Source organism: Chiloscyllium plagiosum, unplaced genomic scaffold (assembly GCF_037043375.1).
Source record: "Chiloscyllium plagiosum isolate Xiang-an unplaced genomic scaffold, Cpla_swu_hap1 HiC_scaffold_26, whole genome shotgun sequence".
Lineage (NCBI taxonomy): Eukaryota > Metazoa > Chordata > Chondrichthyes > Orectolobiformes > Hemiscylliidae > Chiloscyllium > Chiloscyllium plagiosum.
This window is the reverse complement of record NW_028270164.1, coordinates 20,497,626-20,513,561: the sequence shown is the minus strand read 5'-3', so window position 1 is coordinate 20,513,561 and position 15,936 is coordinate 20,497,626. Positions and strand designations below refer to the sequence as shown.

The window sequence follows — 15,936 nt, the reverse complement described above, 5'->3', positions numbered from 1 at the left end:
ACATCACCATTACATTTCCCCAACATGCTGTGGTATGAGTCTTAGGAAAACCAGCAGTAACTGGAATTCGGAAACAGTCCACACTAGGTACTTCCATTTCTAATATGAATTTGCCAACCTTTTAGATACAACTGCAAGTGAAGGACCTTTCTCAATAGGAAGGCCATATTACTGAAATGGAGAGTGAGAGAAATTATGATAAAGAACATTCACTGGAATAGAAACCAGTCCTGGGCCATTGTGACCTAATGAACAGTCCATTTCCATTGCATTTTAAGGGAAAAGAAAATTGGGGAAGACATAAAATGGATATTAGGTAAAAACAATGACTGCAGATGCTGGAAACCAGATTCTGAATTAGTGGTGCTAGAAGAGCACAGCAGTTCAGGCAGCATCCGAGGAGCAGTAAAATCGACGTTTCGGGCAAAAGCCCTTCCTGATGAAGAGCTTTTGCCCGAAACGTTGATTCTACTACTCCTCGGATGCTGCCTGAACTGCTGTGCTCTTCAAGCACCACTAATCCGTAAAATGGATATTGACTACTTAGCACTAATACACTTAAACAAAGTCACTTGCTTTGCATTTCCATGTTGAGACTTAGAGATGTACAGCACGGAAATAGACCCTTCAGTCCAACTCGTCCATGTCAACCATATATCCCAACTCAATCTAGTCCCAACTGCCAGCACTTGGCCCATGTCCCTCCAAACCTTTCCTATTCATAGACCCATTCAGATGCTTTTAAAATGTTGCAATTGTACTAGTCTCCACGACTTCCACTGGCAGCCCATTCCACACACACACCACTCTCTGCGTGAAAAAAGTTGCCCCTTAGGTCTCTTTTATATCTTTCCCCTCTCACTCTAAACCTATGTCCTCTAGTTTTTGAAATCCCCCACCCCAGGGAAAAGACCTTGTCTGTTTACCCTATTCATGCCCCTCATGATTTTATAAACCTCTTTAAGGTCACCCCTCAGCTTCCATCGCTCCAGGGAAAACAGCCCCAGCCTATTCAACCTCTCCCTACAGCTCAAATCCTCCAGTCCTGGCAAAATCCTTGTAAATCTTTTCTGAACTCTTTCAAGTTTCACAACATCCTTCCAATAGGAAGGAGCCCAGAATTGCACGAACTTGACAAAGTTAAAAATCTTACAACATCAGGTGATAGTCCAACAAGTTTATTTGGAAGCACTGGCTTTCAGAGCGCTGCTCCTTCATCAGGTGGTTGTGGAGCAGGATCATAAGACACAGAATTTATAGCAAAAGATTGCAGTGTCACGCAAGTAAAATGATATATTCAACAAATCTAGATTGTTGTTAAGTCTTCCATCTTTTAGAATGGGTTACAGGTATTGATTCATTAATATGTAAATCACAGAACTTCTTTTAAGTCACATTCTCAAGATAACTTAAGGTTTTATAAAAAAAGGTGACATCTCAGCTCAGACAATGCATTAAAGACGTGGGGTCAGAGCCTGTCTGTATCCAATCTTGAGTCAGACTGTTCTATTTCCAAAGTGGAATTTACAAAATATTACATGGTTTGCATTGACTGCCTGCAGATTGTTCATTTTTTGAGCAAAATAGAATGTATCTGCAAATATAGGGACTTCCATTTCTAATATGAATCCTTATATTTGCCAACCTTTTAGATACAACTGCAAGTGGAGCACCTTTCTCAATAGGAAGGCCATATTACTGAAATGGAGAGTGAGAGAAATTATGATAAAGAACGTTCAAGATTGGATAGAGAGAGGCTCTGACCCCACAATTTTAATGCATTGTCTGAGCTGAGATGTCACCTGCAAATTCACCCCATAGACGTGTATGCATGCATGACAGAGAGAGAGAGAGAGAGAGATCATGTGAGTGTGCGGGTGACTGAGTGTACATGAAACAGTATGTGTTTGCGTGTGCGTAAGCTTAGTAAAGTGTGTGTGTGTAAGGTGAGAGAGATTGGGTGGACGTACATGTTGAGACTTGATGAAACATTGAAATCCTTTATCACTTATTATCTTCAGAACTTATATAATTGTCTTATTCACATCATAAGACAATACCACCAAAGCATCAAGAAACAGATGGCTCACATTAGCACGGTTGAATCTACATTATAACTGGTATCTTTGTTTGCTCTACTAACTAATGCTGCTTATTTAACATACTTCTTATTAGTTCCCTTTTCAAGAAAAATAATATTTTTAAACATAAGTGTGAAATGCATATTTGCAGTTAAGGGAACTTGCCATGAAAAAATGGCAAACATTAATTTCCAAGTGCCTATCACCCTATGCATGCATTAGCTCAAATTAAAAATGTCTTCCCCAACGTCATTTCATATATGTCCTTTTTTAAAAAAAAAGAAAGCATCAATACTTAGTAACAAGTACACAGCATTTCTTCTGTGTTATTTTGTAACTACAAATCTTTTTACCGTACTTAGGAAGCAAGTCAGGTAGTGGTCTGGGTTTAACACCCAAACCACGTAGGCATTTGAATTGTTGTTTCTGTGAGAATGGAACAAAGCCAGATCTTGATAACAGGTCATTCACTTTATTCCTTAACCCAACAGAGTTCTCAAGCAACAGAAATGACAACACATGCACAATCTCATCTCACCCACTCTCAACAAGAGTAGATCCTTATTATCCAATTGTGTACAAATTAGTCCCTAGGTGTTTGTTGCTTTTCATAAACTTGACTGTCAAAAGGAAATAGTTCATGTTCACCATGGCCTGCTTGTCCTGAACGTTAAAATGGATCCTACAAGTCATCATTTCTCAATGGCATTTATGAAATATTGGGGGGGTGGGAGAAGGAAAAACCTTATTCCTAAACTAGTTGAATTATTTAGCCAGCTTGTTAACTGGTATTCCTTTTTTAATTGAGGACTGATTTCTAAACAGCCTGGTCCAGAGTCATTGTGTTTCAGGTGTAATTCAGTTCTCGTTAGGGAACTGTTGTTTCACTGGCTGGTTATGGTCTGTGTTACTCTTTTCTCTTTCACATTGAGAAAAGGACAATATTGAATTTGTAGCAGGGCTTAGCCCTTCCACTCTAGTTTTCTTTGTTTTTGGATGTTTGGACTGAGTCCTTATGAGAAGATATATCTTACCAGATGAACTGGTCCTGTATGGGTAGGCCTGGCTCTTTGTGGGTGTCTAGGCCTCTGAAAAGACTGAACACCTGTGTGTATGTGTGCTGGGAGGTGAGCAATTGCTGCATTCTGGAGTGGACCAAACCCCTGTGAGTTAACTGCATCTTTACAGTTATCTGTGTGCCTGTGAGTGGACCAGGCCTCTGAAGACTGAACACCTATGTGTGTGGTGTGGACACTGCCTTTAGGACTGGACCAAACCCCTGTGAGCTAGCTGCAGCTTCACAATGTACTGTGTTCCTGCACCCTTCTCCCTGTAAGGGCCAGGCCTCTTTGGAGACTGAATACCTGTGTGTGTGCTGGGAGGTGAGTATTTGCTACATGCTGCAATTTGGGTGTGGATTCTGCCTTCGTACTGGAAATTGTATTAAGGATTTTGTGAATTCTTTTACTATATGTTGGTTTTGTAATTAATGGTGATTGTGTGGGCTAGTCAGTGTATAGGGTGGTTGGGAGCTGGAGGATCCTGGGGTGGAAAACAGGCTGGGGAGGGGGGAGTTGTTAGTACACAGGGTGGCTGGGGACGAGGCAGCTGACGGCGTTCTCAAAGGAAAGCTGTTCAGGGGATGGGTAGACAGCATGCAAGCTGGTGAGGGGCTGGAGGGTTAATGACGGGCCTGGAGGAAAGTGGGCTGGGAGATGCCAGTCAGTATGTGGGTTGGGTGGTGCCAGGCAAATGATAGCATCCTTGTAGGGCAGGCTGGTCAGTACACGGGTAGGCTAAGCCAGGTGGCTGACAGCAGCCTGTAGGAAGGCCAACGCAGGGAGGTTGGGAGCCAGACAGCTGCTGGCTGGTCTGTCAGAAAGCTGGCCTGGGGAAAGTGTCAGTCAGTATGTAGGGTGGCTGAATGCTGGATGGCCGACAGCCCGACTGTAGGAAAGCAGGTCTGCCGTGATTTGGTTAGTACGCGGGGTGACCAGGAGCTAGTGGCCAATATCTGTCCCGGAGGAAAGTGGGTTGGGGAGGGTCAGTCAGAATGCAGAGTGGCCGGAGACCAGAAGGCCAACATCCAGCTCTTGGGAAAATGGCCAGGGGTAATCTGGCCATTATGCGGGGCAACTGGGAGCTGGGTGGTCAGCAGCCAGCCTGAAGGAAAGCAGGTCTGGGGAGGGTCAGTCAGTATGCAGGATGACCAGAGGGCCTTGACTGTCCTATAGGAAAGCTAGCCAAGGACACTCTGATCAGTATGTGGTGTGGACAGGTTTCAAATGCTTTTTTTTTTAAAAATAGCTATATTGGGTTTGTGTTCTATGCACTGTTTCTGATTTGATTGCACTGTATTGCCTGTGATTGTTACTGTTATATTTGATGAATGGAAGTGAGATTTGAGGTTTGTCCTCATTTCCCTGAAAACTGGTTGAAAGGTAGTATTTGGGGCCTGGCTTTGCTCCTCTCCCTTGTAAATTGTTTTTCTGTATACGCTGTTAATGTTAACTGTTTTGCAAATATTATTTAATAAAATTATAAACAGGAAAAATAAATAACCAGAAGATAGGTTCTCCTCAGTTTATGAGACTGACTCTGTGCTGGCTGGGCCACAGTCAGTCTTACTGCCAGTCTTGGATTTTTTTGGGGAGAACCAGATTCCTAAACTGGCTGGTTTACAAAGCCAGTTTCATTAACTGGTATTCTTTTTTAATTGAAAAACTGATTTCTAAACTGCCTGATCTACCCAGTCAATGTGTTTCACTTCTCGTTAGGAAACTGTTGTTTCACTGGCTGATTACAGCCTGTTACTTTTTTGTCCTTTAAAGTAAGGAGAATGTTGATTTTGTGGCAGGGCTTAGCACTTACATTCTGGTTTTCTTCTGTTTTTTGCATGTGTTTTCACTTTGGCATTTGGCATGAACCCCTGTGAGAAAATACATCTTTCCAGGTGAGTGGTTCCTGTGGGTAGGCCTCAGTCAAGACTGAACATCTGTGTGGGTGCTGGGAGGTGAGCATTTAAGTGTCTTAGAATTCAGGAGTGGACCAAACCCGAGTGTTAATTGTGCCTTCACAATGTACTGTGGGCCTGGTTCTGTGGATAAACCAGGCCTCTATGGAGACTGAACACCTGTGTGTGCGCGCGCTGTGGGGTGTGTATTTGCTGCCTTCAGGAGTGAACTCTGCATACCGGAGCGGACTCTGCATTTTGAAGAGAACTGTTTATGTTAATGGACTCCGTTTGTTGGTAAATGGACTCTGACTTGTTGCTTGTTCAGCTTATCACCTGCACTGTCTTGTGTCCCTGGGTCTGGCGGGCCTTACTGTGAGCTGGGAATCTTTATAGGTCATCCCAAAAACTGTCACCCTGAGAGCTGGAGGGTGGGTAGGCTGTTCTGTGAACCTGAAGGTGGATAGGCTGCCCTGAAAGTTGGAGAGTGGGTAGGTCATCCGAATTCCAGTCGCCCAGAGAGCCAGAAGGTGGGTAGGCCATTCTGAGCACTGTCATCCTAAGAAGGGGTAATCGGGACAGGGCATCCTAGAGGCGGCTGGAATGTACGAAGGGCAGTTGGGGAAAGCTGTCCTAGAGGTGGCTGAAAGGTGGGTCAGGGTGGACTGAGAGCCAGAAGGAGTATGATGCAGACTACTTTAGAGTGGCTGGAAGGTGGGAGGGACAGGACAGTTTGCTGTTTGGGGGGGGGGGTCGGGTCTGTATTCTATGCCTTTAAAAATCTAATTGGACTATCTTATTTGTTACTGTTATTGTTTTGTGGTGACTGAAAGTGGGATTTGAGGTTTGTCCTCATTTCCCTGTAAACTGGTTGAAGGGTAGGGTTTGGGGTCTGGCTTTGGAGTTCGTTTCCCTTGTAAAATTGCTGTTTACTTGTATACAACTGTTAATGTTAATTATTCTCAACTGTATTAGAGTCATAGAGATGTACAGCATGGAAACGCCTCTTTGGTCCAACCCGTCCATGCCGACCAGATATCCCAACCCATTCCAGTCCCACCTGCCAGCACCCGGCTCCAAACCCTTCCTATTCATATACCCATCCAAATGCCTCTTAAATGTTGCAATTGTACCAGACTCCACCACATCCTCTGGCAGCTCATTCCATACACGTACCACCCTCTGCATGAAAAAGTTGCCCCTTAGGTCTCTCTTATATCTTTCTCCTCTCACCCTAAACCTATGCCCTCTCGTTCTGCACTCCCCGACCCCAGGGAAAAGACTTTGTCTATTTATCCTATCCATACCCCTCATAATTTTGTAAGCCTCTATAAGGTCAACCCTCAGCCTCCGATGCTCCAGGGAAAACAGCGCCAACCTGTTCAGCCTCTCCCTATAGCTCAGATCCTCCAACCCTGGCAACATCCTTGTAAATCTTTTCTGAACCCTTTCAAGTATCACCACATCTTTCTGATAGGAAGGAGACCAGAATTGCACGCAATATTCCAACAGTGGCCAAACCAATGTCCTGTACAGCCGCAACATGACCTCCCAATTCCTGTACTCAATACTCTGACCAATAAAGGAAAGCATACCAAATGCTGCCTTCACTGCAACTCCACTTTGAAGGAGCTATGAACCTGCACTCCAAGGTCTCTTTGTTCAGCAACACTCCCTAGGACCTTACCATTAAGTGTATCAGTCCTGCTAAGATTTGCTTTCCCAAAATGCAGCACCTCGCATTTATCTGAATTAAACTCCATCTGCCGCTTCTCAGCCCATTGGCCCATCTGGTCCAGATCCTGTTGTAATCTGAGGTAACCCTCTTCGCCGTCCAAAATTCTAAAAAACCCAGGAGATTTAGAATCTCCTCAGTCTAGGGAACTGACTCTGCACTGGCTGGGCCAAGTCAGTACGTTTAATGCTGCTGTTGGTTTCTACTTTTTGGGGGAAACCTGATTCCTGAACTGGCTGGATTATATAGCCAGTTTGTTAACTGGCATTCCCCTTTTTTTTTATTAAGGACTGATTTCCAAACTGCCTGATTTGCCCATCAATGTGTTTCAGGTGTAATTCAGTTCTCATTAGGGAACTGTTGTTTCACTGGCTGGTTACAGTCTTGTTACTCTGTCCTTTTCTCAATGTGAGAGAGAAAAATGTTGGGTTTTTTTTTGTGGCAGCACTTAGCCCTTACATTCTGGTTTTTATTTTGAATGTGTTTTCACTTTATTTTGGTGTTTGGACTGAGATCCTGTGAGAAAATACATCTTTCCAGATAAGCTAGTCCTGTAGGGGAAGATCTGGCCCTTTTGTGGGTGACTAGGCCTCTAAAGACTGAACATCTGTGCCTGTGCTGGGAGGTGAGCAACACCGCATCCTGGAGCAGACCAACTTGTGAGTTAACTGCACCTTTAAAATATACTGTTTCTGAGAGTGAGCCTGGTTCTGTATGGATGTGCCAGGCCTCTGTTGTGGAGTGTGCAATTGTTGCCTTCGAGACTGAATTCTGCACTCAGCTGTGGATTGTATTTTTGGAAATGGACTGTGCAGTTTAGAATAGACTATTTCTGACAACGCACTTTATATACAGGAGTGGACTCTGTCCCTGGGAATGGATTCGACATTTTGCAGGGTGTTTGGTTGGTGTGTTTGGTGGTTTCTCTGTCTTGTTACTTGTTGGGTTTATCACCTGCACTCTTGTGTGTATCCCAGAGTCTGGCAAGCTTTACTGTGAGCTGGGAGGCTCATAGGGTGTCCCAAAAACTATCACCCTGAGAGCTGGAAGGTGGGTAAGCTGACCTGTGAACCTGAAGGTGGGTAGGCCACCCCGATGTCAGTTGCCCTGAGAGCAGGAAGGTGGGTAGGCCATTCTGAGAAGGGGTAATTGGGACGGGCTTTCCTAGAGGTGGTCGGAAAGTGTCAGTGTGGCCGACAGCCAGAAGATGTGTAGGGGCAGGCCAAGGTCTGGAAGGCTTGTGGGCTGCCCTGCACACCATTGTCCCATTGAAGGGTGTGGGCTGTCCTAGAGGTAGCCAGAAGGAGTCAGGGCAGGCCGGATGGCACCTCGGGGTGGCCGAGAGCCAGGTGGTACGTAAGGGCAGACAGAGAACCAGAAGGTGGGTAGGCCGTCCTCAGCATTGTCACCCGGGGCGGGAAAGTGCGAACGGCGGTTAGAGAAGCCTGAAGGTGGGTAGGCCGTCCTGATTGCTGTGGTTGGGGAAACAGGATGGGCTGTTCCAGAGGTCGCTGGAAGGGGCATGAGGGTAGACTGCCTTAGAGTGGTCAGAAGGTGGGAGAGACTGGAGGCTTGCTGGGTTCCTGGAGGGGATCTGTATTCCATGCACTTTTTTTTTTTTTAAATCCAATTGGACTGTATTGTATATATTTGTTACTGCTTATTTTGTGATGACTGGAAGTGGGATTTAAGGTTTGTCCTCATTTCCCTGAAAAATGGTTGAACGGTGGGGTTTGGGGCCTGGCTTTGTTGGTTTTCTCCCTAGCAAATTGCTGTTTCTCTGTATAAGGCTGTTAAAGTTAATTGTTTATAAACTGTTTAATATAACATAGGAGATTCAGAGAGCATTCTCATTCTAGGGTCTGGCTCTGAGCTGTCTGGGCCCTTTAACTGTGCACATGTACATTAAAGGGGGTCTTGGTGACAGGATACCAGCCTCTGTGCAGTTATTTCAGTTCCCTTACTGACTTAATCTGTCTTGAATATACTGAACAATCCAACTTCTACAGTTTTTTTAAAAAAAAAAGTACCCTCAGACAAAATTCCTCATCTTGGTTTTTAAGTGGGTGACCCCTTACTCTGAGATAATGTCCTTTTTAGTTGCAGACTCTTCCATCAGGGGAAACAACAGCATCTACCCTGTTCTAATAACTCTAGGCAAAATGTCATCTTCATGAAGCCATGCTAATTCTACTTATGCATTTCTAAATGCTCTGCTATTATATCCTTTATAATAGAGGATAATGCTTTCCAAATGACAGATGTTACATTAAATAGCCTGCAAGGTTTATGAAGGTTTGTAGCTCCGGTTGAGGTTTAGGGTGTAGGTTTGCTCGCTGAGCTGTAGGTTTGATATCCAGACGTTTCATTACCTGGCTCGGTAACATCATCAGTGGTGACCTCCAAGTGAAGCAAAGCTGTTGTCTCCTGCTTTCTGTTGGGAAAGGAATGCCATCCGAGAGAGTTCCACCCGTGAACAACTGTACTTCCTGCATGAATGTTTAAGAAAACAGGTACTGCCAAAATGTCTCCAATATCACCACGAACCCCATCCAGGAGAAAGATATAAATAGAAAGCAGGAGACAACAGCTTCGCTTCATTTGGAGGTCGCCACTGATGTTACCTAGCAGTGTAATGAAATGTCTGAATATCAAACCTACAGCTCAGCGAGCAAACCTACACCCTAAAGCGACCTGTGCATTTGTCTCTTCCACTTTTGGAATGAGGGTGTTACATTGGCAGTGTTCCAGTTCTCTGGGAGTTTCCAAGAATTGATGGATTAGTGGAAGATTATTAATAGCACATCTATCTCTGTGGCTGTTCTTTTAAATATCCTAAGATGCAACTTAGCAGTTCTGGGGATCTATCACTTTTAGGACAAATGAAGAACAAGGAACCTTACAGCATAGGAACAGGCCCTTCAGCCTTTGAAACCTGCACCAATCCAGATCCTCTATCTAAATCTGTCGCCTATTTTCTAAGGGTCTGTATCCCTCTGCTCCCTGCCCATTCGTGCATCTGTCTAGATACATCTTAAATGACGCTATCGTTCCTGTCCCTACCACCTCCTCTACATGGCATTCCAGGTACCCACCACCCTCTGCGTGAAGAACTTTACACTTCTATATCCCCTAAACGTTTCCCCTCTTACTTTTGAACTCATGACCGCTAGTAATAGTCATCCATTCTGGGGGAAAAAAAGTTTCTTCCTATCCATCCTGTCTACACCCCTCATGATTTTGTAGGCCTCAATCAGCTCCACCCTCAACTTCCTCCTTTCTAATGAAATAATCCTGATCTACTCAACCTCTTTTCATAGCTAGCACCCTCCATACCAGGCAACATCCTGGTGAACCACCTCTGCACCCTCTCCAAAGCATCCACATCCTTTTGTAATGTGGCGGCCAGAACTGTACACAGTATTCCAAATGTGGCTGAACCAAAGTCTTATCCAACTGTAACATGACTTGCCAGCTCTTGTCTTCAATACCCTGTCTGAAGGAAAGCATGCCATATGCTGCCTTGACCACTCAACTGAACTGTTGCCACCTTCAGGGAACAATGGACCTGAACACCCAGATCTCTCTGTACATCAATTTTCCCCAGGACTTTTCCATTTACTGTATAGTTCACTCTTGAATTGCATCTTGCCAAATGCATCACTTTGCATTTGACTGGATTGAACTCCATCTGCCATTTCTCTGCCCAACTCTCCAATCTATCTATATTTTGCTGTATTCTGACAGTCCCCTTCACTATCTGCTACTCCACCAATCTTAGTGTCACCTGGAAACTTACTAATGAGGCAACCTATACCTTCCTCCAAATCATTCATGAATATCGCAAACAATGGTGGTCCCTTTTACTTAGCCCTATATTTTTCCAGTCCTTTTATTTAGTGATAGTTATTGTACTTATTTCTTTTTCCTCCTTAGCCCCTGATCATTTAGCATTTTTGGAATACTATTACTATCTTGTACATGTACTTAACTTCCTGGTTGTACTCTACACCCCTACAAATAAAACCCAACCCATCCTGCCACATTTAGTGACTTATGCATATAAACATCTTTCAGTTCATACACTCCATTCATTTATACTACCTGTATTCATCCCACCAAAATGCATCATCTCTCACATCTCCGCGTTGAATTTCATCAGCCACCTATCCTGCCACCACCACGTCTGTGAACTTTTAATATTCCACGTTATCCAACAGTGCCAACAACAATCCTCAAAGAGCCCCATGATATCCAGACATAAAATTTAGTGAGCTAGTATAGCCATGGCTCCAATTATCTGCAGTCCAAGCTGACAGACCAACGTTGGAGAATGTAATCTGTAACATAGTGAATTATTTCATGGAGTGTGTTTTTTGCATACATTTTGTCCTACACCAGCTGCAGCCCAGTTGGGAGTAGTCTTGACTCAGTCAGATTGTGGGTTGGGTCACATCAGATACTTCAACACTTCACTTGAACAGTGTGGTGAAAGGGGAGTGCTTATCAAGCTTTTCGATTTCTTTTGGATCAAAATCTTAGTTACATCAGTTGAAGTCAGGCCAAACTGGCTATAATAACTGTGGATGCTAGAAATCTGAAACACAAACTGAAATTGCTGGAGAAACTCAGCCGGTCTGGCAACATCTTTGCTTTCTTCCCAAAGTGAATGTTTCAAGTCCAGTGATTCTCTCAAACTTCAGTAGACTCTTCTGAATAAGTCAGTGGAATAGAAACGTTAACTTTGCTCTCTTCCCACAGTTGATGCCAGACCAGCTGAATTTCTCCAGCATTTTCTGTTTTTGTTGAGTACAATATGTATTCAAGAAGTTATGGCACAAGTTTATGCAGATTTTTAAAAACTTTCAAGTTTCATTTTTTTCTTTAAACACTCCCTATTTTGGAGCCCATAGTTATGATTGAGTGCAACACTAAAGAAACCTTGCATTATCAAGAAATGTTTTCTTCAAATGTTCAAATAAGCTCTTATCTGGTCTCTTTTTTTTAAAAAAAACTTTTAATGTGAACAGACTACTTATTTGAATGCAATATACCTATGTTTTGTGCATAATCTTAAAAGAAAGAACTCCTCAGCAGCTCTATCCTCCAAATTGCTGTATAAGGAATACAGGGTCCCATGTATTTGCTCAGGAGAGCATTCAACACTCCATCATATAGCTTCCCTGTTATCTTGACCGATTCCTCCCTCAACTGGTTATTTATACAATTTTTTTTTTTTTGTTTTTGAGACCATGAGAGGGGCAAATTATCTCCCAAGGTACTGCAGAGGAGCATTACATTTCTCACGGCTATGTGAGAACATATTAGAATTTATATTCTTTGACCAATTTTCAAGGGCTCTTTATACTAACACTTGATTGCTGCTGTTACCAAATAAATAGAAGCATATCTAATTTACAGCCGTGAAGGATGCCAGTCAGTCCTGGTGATAGCCAAAAGGAGCTGTACAGTAGAGTCCTACTTTCCAGCTCTTTCTCTTCAGCCCTAAGGCATATCAAAAGTACATCCAATTTTTTTTTTTTAAAAAGTGTGATGCCATTGCTCTGCTGAGGAAGGGTCACATGACCCAAAATGTTAATTGATTTCTCTCCATAGATGCTGCCAGAACGTTCCAGAATTTTTTATTTTTGTCACTGTTCTGCTACGGAAATAGATTCATACCATCCGTTGCATCTAGGCCCCCTCGAAATTCACTACACCTCAATTAAATTCGTTTTCTACACAGATAAAATTGTACATTTCTTGGAGACATCCTCAAATCTCCCATATACTGTCTTTATTATAATTGCATCCTTCCTAGTACGCAGGACTCTGTATAGTCCTAGTATAAACTCCTTCTATTCCATGACTCAGGATCATTTCAGCTACTAAAGGAGAGTAGCTGTGTGCTGCCTTAGACACCTTATCTACTTATCATGTGACTTTCAACAATCCGTAGGCACATGTTCCAAGATTACTCTATATTTAACTTTTTACCATTTTTTTTACATATTTCTTTGCCTTCGTTTGTCCAACGCTAAAGCATTCCTTCAGACTTCTCCAGATTGAATTCCATTTGCCACTCTCTTGCCTGCCTGATCAGTACACTTATCTTCCTATCATCGACAGCTTTCTTCTCACTGTCAAACTCTTGGTCATTGTCATTTTCTCTTTTTTATCTGCCTCACTGGGACAGTGTACTGGAAACTGAGCCCTTCTAATCATGTTAAACTTTTTAAATGTGAAATTCCCAAAAATCTGTCTTCTGACTGAGATTAATAGAAAATACAGACCAGTTTTCTGTACACAACAAATTACTATTTATGACAATTAATTAGACTCCTACTGCAGGTAAATCAGTTATGAATAGTTAGCACATAACCTAGACACACACACACACACACACACACACACACACACACACACACACACACACACACACACACACACACACACACACAAATGGAGGGAACACTCAAAGCAGTTTAATCATTATTATTCATCCGATCTGCTGAGTTGATTCTTATTACTGTATTGGTCATTATACTGTTTCTCAGTCATCCTTCTTTGAATTTATCAAATCGTTAGCAAGAGGCACATGGTGGCTGGTTCATGGGCAAAAGATCTCTTGACTTATTCATTATAAGTCACAACTTACAGCAATTGTTGAACTAACTACCAATTTCAAGTTTGAATACCAAACCCAGAATTTCCCCTTCTATTGTACTTGCTACATCCTGGAAAAATAACAGTTCAATGCTGTGCTCTCTCTACCTTTATGATTATTTTAAGCCAATTGGTATTTGGCTGTTGGAATCCCCTTCCATTAGTACCTTTTTATTGTTTCTGTATCTCTCAATAATTTGGTCTCCAACATCTGCAGTCCTCACTTTCTCCAGAGTTGAAAAATGTGGTGCTGGAAAAACACAGCAGGCCAGGCAGCATCCAAAGAGCAATGTGGCTACTCAAAATTGATACTTCCTGTATATGTGCTTGTCCAGGACTTTAGTATTCTGGAATCCTCTCGTAGGATGTGCATTTATTGGGGCTGCAATGTCCAACTCATCAGCTAGTTACCTAAGCTTATCAAAAGCTGACTTAAGACTTCTACTTGATCCTGACAAAAAGGTTCTGATTGGTCACCTATTTGATTAAAGACAGCGATATCTTTATAAAGCAAGATATCTCTAGATCAGAGATACGAGATCGGAATGCATCAGCAATATATCCAGGAAACAAGTCAGCCATCTACTGAACCAACGTGAAAGGGTGGACTTGACTGGTTTCTGATAAAACATCAGCATAAGTGAACAGATGGCCCAGACCCAGCCCTAAATTGAGAGGAAATTCACATTGTGGCCTGTATGCTATACAAGATATAGCAACCACCACTGCTTTTACTTACTATGATCTGTGTGGGATGTACAAAGTTTTTCAAACCTGTTAACCACTTGGGAGTAAGTGCAAAGGCTAATCTGGAACACTGATCTGGTCAAAGAGCATTTGATCTTCAAAGTTCACAAATTTAAAATACAGCGCCCTGAACAATATTTTTCATGTTATGCAAACTTCATGGATTTTTTTGTTACACTTGAAACTAAAATTTAATGCAGTGGTCCTTTTCACAGAGGGAAAGAATCTTCACTTCTGCTTTTGTTGCTCCAACTTCAGAGTGGAAATTTTGGACCATACCAATTCTTATCACTGTCCTCTTGTGCTGCATAATTAGCCATCCTTGTGTGCAGTCTACCAGGGAGCTGTCAGATTGATACACTGGCTCTACCAGTGTAACACTGGCTTTAATTGCTCAATTGCTGTTTAGATCTTCAGAATTCTACCTCCGTGCTGTGAATGCTCAGTCACTGAACAAAAGCGAGATCAATAAATTGCTGAATAATGATGAAATCAAGAGATATGGGGGTAGGACAGGAAAGTGGAGTTGAGGTAGATCAGCTATGATCTTACTGAGTGGCAGAGCAACTACAAGGGACTGAATGGCCTACTCTTATGGATATTCTTTACGTTCTTCAGTTATTTGAGGCACACTTAAAATTACAACCCAGTTCTGAGTAAGATTTACCCTGTAGACAAGGGGATGGTCAGGGTTGGCATATGCTTAAATTAGTGTGGGTGGCCTCCCTCTGTCTACAAGCCATGATTTGGAGATGCCGGACTGGGGTGTGCAAAGTTTAAAAATCTCTCACCACCAGGTTATATTCCAACAGGTTTGTTTAGGAGCACTAGCTTTTGGAGCACTGCTCCTTCTTTAGGTGGTGAAGGAGCAGCACTCCGAAAGTTAGTGCTTCCAAATACCTTTTGGACTATTTAACAGGTTCTGTGACTTTTTTTAAACTCTCTGCAAGGACAGACATGCAATCAATCTTCACTCCTTGTGGCAGGTTACAGAATGAGAATGGTGTTGGTGCAATAAAAAGTAACTACAGCCTGAAATGCAGGTGAAGGACAGCTCTTATCACTATGTTGAAACATCAATAACAATGGTTTCTGTATATACATTCTTTAATGTTGCTTTTGTGGTAACTCCCAATGTGTAAAGCTTGCATTTTCTTGTGTGCTGCCCTTTGAAGTCCAAATTTTCTGCAGCTGTTTGGAAAGAGCAGAAAGCTAAAGATAAAATGCCAAGACGTTGTAGATTGGCAATATTGAAACAGCGGTTGTAATTCTTGTCCAGAGTCCACCAGATAGGTTAAAGGGGTCTGAGAAGTGACTCTGGGGATTCTATGCCAACACGACTGTCGTGATCGGAGTGGGACAGGGTTTGTAAGTGTGCATGCTGTCAGGGTTAACTGTGTCCAAGGACTTCAGATGAAATATGGCTGCTGGTAAATGCAATTAAAGGGTCAAACTGATTTAAAAGGATGGGAGAGATCCTACAAAACAGACGCTGCGTCGGAGACTGAGATAACACCTGATCCCATATTTGTGCAAGAATAACAAGTGCTTGCTGATTAACTTGAAGTATGCTGATTTCAGTTGTTTTGTTCAAGGAGAAATTTTAAAATGTGAAATCCTATTCTTTGGCTTTCAGTCCATAGGTTTCAATGAGGACTTTTTAAATATTATCAGTCTGCATGGTGTACTGGAGACAGGCATTCAACCTTAAGAGGAAAACATTAATTCATACTAGATTTCCAATGAAAAAAGAT

General features: G+C 42.6%; 1 protein-coding gene across 1 annotated transcript in view; it reads right to left on the bottom strand.

Moving 5' to 3' along the window:
* LOC122563149 (MAP kinase-activated protein kinase 2) overlaps positions 1 to 15,936 on the bottom strand; it is a 218,465-nt gene that overhangs the window by 71,524 nt on the left and 131,005 nt on the right. The window lies entirely within an intron of this gene.